Source organism: Gymnodraco acuticeps, unplaced genomic scaffold (assembly GCF_902827175.1).
Source record: "Gymnodraco acuticeps unplaced genomic scaffold, fGymAcu1.1, whole genome shotgun sequence".
NCBI lineage: Eukaryota > Metazoa > Chordata > Actinopteri > Perciformes > Bathydraconidae > Gymnodraco > Gymnodraco acuticeps.
In genome coordinates this window covers 144,109-150,539 of record NW_022990475.1, presented here as the reverse complement: position 1 = coordinate 150,539, position 6,431 = coordinate 144,109, and the positions used below count along the sequence as shown (strand labels likewise).

At 38.7% G+C, this 6,431-nt stretch overlaps 1 protein-coding gene across 1 annotated transcript in view; it reads left to right on the top strand.

Moving 5' to 3' along the window:
* The first annotated feature begins 3,632 nt into the window (after positions 1 to 3,632).
* LOC117552646 (zinc finger and SCAN domain-containing protein 31-like) overlaps positions 3,633 to 6,431 on the top strand; it is a 34,026-nt gene continuing 31,227 nt past the window's right edge. The window contains exon 1 of the mRNA XM_034226221.1: positions 3,633 to 3,683. The gene's annotated coding sequence lies outside the window, so the exon portion shown is untranslated. The remainder of the gene's footprint in view (positions 3,684 to 6,431) is intronic.

The window sequence follows — 6,431 nt, the reverse complement described above, 5'->3', positions numbered from 1 at the left end:
CCACCCTGCAGTTGTTTTAAATCTTACTTGCAGCTTCACAGGGAGCGCACAGCACCAGATTATGAGTTTTAAAAGACAAACGCCACCACCTCCTAATGGTCATCCATTTAATCAGTGATGACCTGAAAGTAAGAGATGTTATTTAAAGTAGAAACATATATGCCATAAGTGAAAATTCCTAAATTGAACTACAAACCATTGATGAAATTACTTCTGTTTTTAAAATCCTTGATAAAGGAGGGAGTAATTATCACATGCTTGGACACACAAAGTTCCACACACTGTTAAAGGGTTTAACATAGTTCTTTAAGTAGACCAGAATTGAACTGAAATTAGTATAGTGAGTTATTGATATTCCACCGGTTTTCACTCCATTTGAGGTACTTTCAATTCTACAACTGCTGTAACTGACCAAAATCTTCTCCCAGAAATGACTATGTCTAAAATGCCGTATCCCAGAGTAGATGTTTGGTGGTATCGTGGAACTAAAACCTTGTACTCAGTCTTGCCACAGGATTGGACTGGGACCTGTGCACTGGTACAGCCAGTGATGTTTTGTATGCAGTACCAATGACAGCGGATCAGTTAATCGACATGGCAAAACACCCCAAAACCAGTAGGGCTAAGAGACCAGTCCCATGAGGGAGTTTAGGCTCCACAGCGTACAAGGATAGCATAGGGGTGCCCAGGGGAGTGCTAGATGTTGTAGTTGCATTCCATGTACCCGCACCCTAACGTACCGATTTATCACCACAGCCCTTTCTAGAGAACATATTACTTACGTACCTTAAAAGGTATAAGGGAGGGTACATTTCTCATAAGGAAACAGTTACAAATGCTAGCAGAACAAGACAACCCACCCCCATATACAGATATTGATGTAAATGATGAGATTGTTTAAAATATGTTAAATGATACGGATGTTCAATGATGAGATTGTTTAAATTATATGGATGTTCAATGATGAGATTGTTCAAAGAATGTCCAAATGATGTGATGTGAAATCATTAGAATGAAGAACCAGCTACAAAGTAGTAGTACTTTCTACTATTCTAAAATAGTTTGTTTCTTTTTATGTTTTGTAAAAACAAGTGCCTTAACACTGAATGTGGTATGGGAACGATTTCTGTGAAAGGAGGGAGTAAGAAATGTTCTGATACCAAGCTAATTGCTGCTATTTTTTGAGTGATATTGAATGTTAACACTAGAAGTTATGCACAAAGAAAAACTTTTATGTTGAAGACCAACCAAAGTAATTTGTATTTTTGATGACGGTTATTGAACCATTCCATTTTGATTGTATGTTTTTGATATGAGTTATGTACTATGCAAAGTTCAGATGAATAACTAATTGATTTCAGTATTATTTACATACTTTAAAGGAGGGATTGTAAGAAATTAAAATCAATGTTTAATGACGTAATTTAGTTTAAACATACAGTACGTTTAAAACTGTTTTATTGTGAAAACATTTCTGGTTAGCATTCGCCTGTGGCTAACGTTTATGCTAAAGTTTATTTTGAAAAGCTATTCCGGAAGAAGTCTCCGGAATACCAACAGTAAGCTTGACTTCCTGTTTTACGTAAATAACGATTAGAGCCGTTCAAATGCATTAAATAAAAAGTCATGAAAGAGAGTATGAGGAGAAGATGCGTGTGGAGTTATGCAATGAATATACAACGTCTAAATCCTCTGTTATGCGCGATATCGGACATTGAAGATAACGGAGGGAGGTCCCCCGACAACAGCTGGGGCCATGACAGGAGGAGCCAACGGAGGATATATAGATAGCGGACGAGTGTTGTTCGTCCTCTCTTCACCGCTGCACACCCGGGACTCACAGCTGTTTTGTCTCCACCACCTTCTGTTTGTTTCATTACCGCGCCATTTAATTAAAGTAACCCATTTGAACCATTGAGACACTCCATTAGTCTCTTTATTTTAAGCTTCTCTCCTGGGACGCGAGAACAACAAATACTTCTAATACTTGCTAGTTAAAAAGCAGTAATTAATAACTCAGGTGGCATGCTTACTTGTTTTACGATGGTTTGAAGAGGATCCAACGCAAACACGTGTCCAACTGCTGAAGAATCCCTGCAAAGAGGAACAGGAAGTCTCACACTGCGGTATTGTCGTTTGAGGGCGTGGCATGACCTTGACGTTGACAAAAGCATTTTTATTAAAGGACACCTATCATGCTATATTCAAATGATATATTGTAGGGCCATACCTATATAAGGTATATGTTTCTGTTTTCAAAATACCGACCAGATCATGCATTTTAGCCATGCCTCATTTCGCTCTATTTGCTGTTCTCCAGCCCTGTTTTTGCAGGGGGCTGATTCTGTGAGCTGCAGCTGACCACGCCCCCCTGCAGGAGAGGGGAGCGTGCTCTGATCAAGTCAGAAGAGGGGGAGAAAAATAGATCTCCGTCCTCCGTGTTTTATTCTATTATTATATAGAGTCGTTATTCATTTGTTTTAAAGCTCAATAAATAACAAAGAAGACCTTTGACCGGCACTTTTCTAATTTTGTCCGGAAGACTGAAACTCTGCTGCATGGTCCCCTCGTTCCTTGGAAGAGGCGGAGAGGTGGGTGTTTGTCATCTGATGGTGGACTAACCTGAGAGAATTACAGTGCTTGCCTCGACGGGGAGGGAGTAAAAAGAGCCACAGCGGAGAATAAACAGAAGGGCAACCATGGCAACCATGCGCGGGAAGTCTTCTTCGCTACTTTTGTGGCAGACTACAGCGCCACTTATAGGCCTGGCATATGTACTAAAGCGTCTCCAGCGCTTTTGAGCGGCAATGGCCGGCCGTGGCCCAACCCCACATTCCCCTGATAGGTGGAGAGTTGGCCCAATAGCCGTAGCACCACCGTCCTCCTGACGTCAGGACAGTGTTCAAATCTGGATCAGTTTTTATCAGATCCGTTGCAGCCCCTTTTTTAGAGATTTGGGTATGGAGGAAAATAGAGAGGGTTGTGTTTTCTGACACTTCCTGAGTTCCCTGGAACATATTCATGTATAAAAGACATACAAAAGTGCATTTTGCATGATAGGTCCCCTTTAAGTTTTCCAAAACGTATTTATAAGAAAGTTCAGAAAATGTGATATTAATTTACAAATAATAAAACAAGTTCTTAAAACATGTTCTCATTGTTGCCTAAGTGTTACTTATTTAAACGCACATTGAAAAATAACTAATTTAGGGCAAGTAAATTACATTAAAAAATCGAGTTTTGTTGTCTTCACCATCGGTTTTTACAGTGTACAAGATTAAATGGCACAATGTTTTTAAAGGGAAAAAGTGAAGTTGAAGAATGCAGGGGGTGTGAAGTGAAAGAAAATGTGGAACACATAATATTACACTGCAACATGTACAAAACAGAGAGGGAAAAACTAAGAGACAGGGTCAGAGAGGCAGGAAGAGAGTGGAGCCTGATGGGGATACTGGGAACAGAAGGTGAGGGGGTAAGAGCTACCAGGAAGGCCATTCTTAAGTATTTGAGTGAAACAGGATTGATTGGAAGAATTTAAAACAACGCAAACAACACGATGGTATAATTCCACAAGTGGTATCTCTCTCTGTGTTCCTGAGAAAGTGTGTGTGAGTTACAGCACTACTGATCCATCATCTTTGTGTTTGGATAAACCTCTGAATGGACGGTGTGCTCTTTTTTCTGTAGCGTTATACTAGTGATGGCAAAATGAAGCTTTGAATGAAGCGTCGAACCACTTGGACAATTGTGTCGGAAATAGGTTCATTTCTCGAAGCTTCAGTTACAGTGACCTCTCCTGGCGAAGTGCAAGGCTGTAGTGGGTTTAACGTATCTTTGCCTTGAAAAATATACAATGCACACACACACTAAGACTGAATCAACCCAGTCTCACAAAAAAACGTGTAATAACTACGTTGGTCCACAACGTAGGACGTAGTATATCTACAAAAACGCCTCTGAAATTGTAAGATGCCTACGTTTTTTTTCACCATTCATTCCAATGGCTGGCTTCTATGTCACGTGATCTTCAAATGTCTCCCTGCAGAAAAAAAAACATGGCCGACCTTCGTTTTATTCTCGGTGTAAAATGCCTATTTTAAGGTTAGTTTGGTCATTAAAATGCGTTTTGATGTCATTTCATGCGAGAAATATGAGTTGTTATTTAAGATTATGTGTGCAGTGGGTGTACATGATCTTTAGTTTGCTAGTTATTACGAAGATTACTTCAGGAAATTGTGTCCATTCAACGTTTTCATTGTTACCAAGATGGTTGCTAGGGACGCTGCTATCGATATTATTTCTGTTATGTTGTGTAAAATGGTGTTATCTTTATTGCTACCCCCTTCCCCGTCAATGTATAGTGTTGGTCCACAGTGCAAACGTATTAGTTATTAGCTAGACTTTTATTTAGCATCTCAAAACACATGTAAACAGCTTCATGCCCGGGAGGCGAAGACCGGCAGTCCGGCTCACTAAAATGTCCGTGCAGAACAATACCCATGAAATGGGATGGGACCACGGCAGACTGTCCAAAACCGGATTTGGACGGGTCCACCGCGTCACTTTGGCTCGACCAAAAATCATTTATAAATGTGCTATATAAATAAAACTTGATTTGATTTGATTTTGGAGGTTTAGGGGATAGGAAACACTCAAATTTAAAATATATAATTAATAAATGGGTGAAAATTGCTTGTGCCCAATGGGCAGCATTAATATATACCCACACGACAGCTAAGGTCAGAAGAGCTTTATTTAACAGCTGGTCTTATGTCTGTGACCCCTCCTGTTGTTCATTGATAAGCCTGAAACATGCACTTGTCAAGGTTCAGAGGCACATTTTGCAAATCTGGCAGTAGCCATCGATCAGCTTAAGATAAGATATACTTTATTGATCCCAAGTTGGAAACATTTGCGTTACATCAGCATGTGTATAGTTGTACATATGCAGTGGTGTTTATTTGTAAATCATTTAGTATAATCACACAAATTCTGTGTTTTATATTTAATAATTCTCTGTTCTTTATTTATTGATTGTTCAATACCTGACAAGGCCGGAGATGAAAAACTTGGGTCACAGGTTCCTCAACAGTGCATCACAAGACATCTTTCAATATTTGTGTACCTCCACCATTAAATTCTCATATTCTGCACATTTCTTATACTATCTACATCTTATAAGAGTATAATACATATGTATAATATCAGTTAAAATAAGTGCTTCAACATAGTTAACATTCCTGGAGGTATACACAAAGTTTTACATTCATTGCATAACTGCACCATTTGTGAATATGTCAATAAACCTTAGAAAATCTTGAAAGGGATGTGCAAAATAGTCATTATATACAGTCTTTAATTAACTATTAGTAGAGAATAACGAGTAATGAACATACTTTATAGGGATTCTATTAATGTCTAATAATAAAAATAATGAAATTCAATAACATGCTTTAACCACTAGGTGTCCCTTTATATCAGGTGTGCACGTTTATGGTGTAAATACAGCCTATCTACCAATTGGATTAAATATAAAAGTCAGCCGAATTAGTGTTGATACTGCAAGGAGATGTATTGTGTGAAAATAAATGTAAGATGTTGTTTAATTACTGATATATTTATGATCCATGTCACGTTTCCAGTTCATCATGTTTGTCTCATCAAGGCTCTATAAATAGAGAACTACAGCAGATATGTAACATTGACTGCAGCCGAACTGTGTATTACAATGCCGTTATGTGATGACTTTCAAAGAGAAAAGCAGTGGACCAACACTAATAACGGTGTTGGTAACGGAAAATAACGTATCTATTGTAGTGATTGACATTATTCACCCACGGATCTATGGGTTAGGCCAGGGTATTGTTCTGTACGGACATTTTAGTGAGCCGGACTTCCTGTCTCCGCCGGTCCGATGTGTTTTGAGATGCTAAATAAAAGTCTAGCTTGTACCTTTGATTTTGTTAAACTAATAGGCCTACGTTTGCACTGTGGACCAACACTATACATTGACGGGGAAGGGGGTAGCAATAAAGATAACACCATTTTACACAACATAACAGAAATAATATCGATAGCAGCGTCCCTAGCAACCATCTTGGTAACAATGAAAACGTTGAATGGACACAATTTCCTGAAGTAATCTTCGTAATAACTAGCAAACTAAAGATAATGTACACCCACACTGCACACATAATCTTAAATAACAACTCATATTTCTCGCATGAAATGACATCAAAACGCATTTTAATGACCAAACTAACCTTAAAATAGGCATTTTACACCGAGAATAAAACGAAGGTCGGCCATGTTTTTTTTTCTGCAGGGAGACATTTGAAGATCACGTGACATAGAAGCCAGCCATTGGAATGAATGGTGAAAAAAAACGTAGGCATCTTACAATTTCGTTTTTCAAGAGGCGTTTTTGTAGA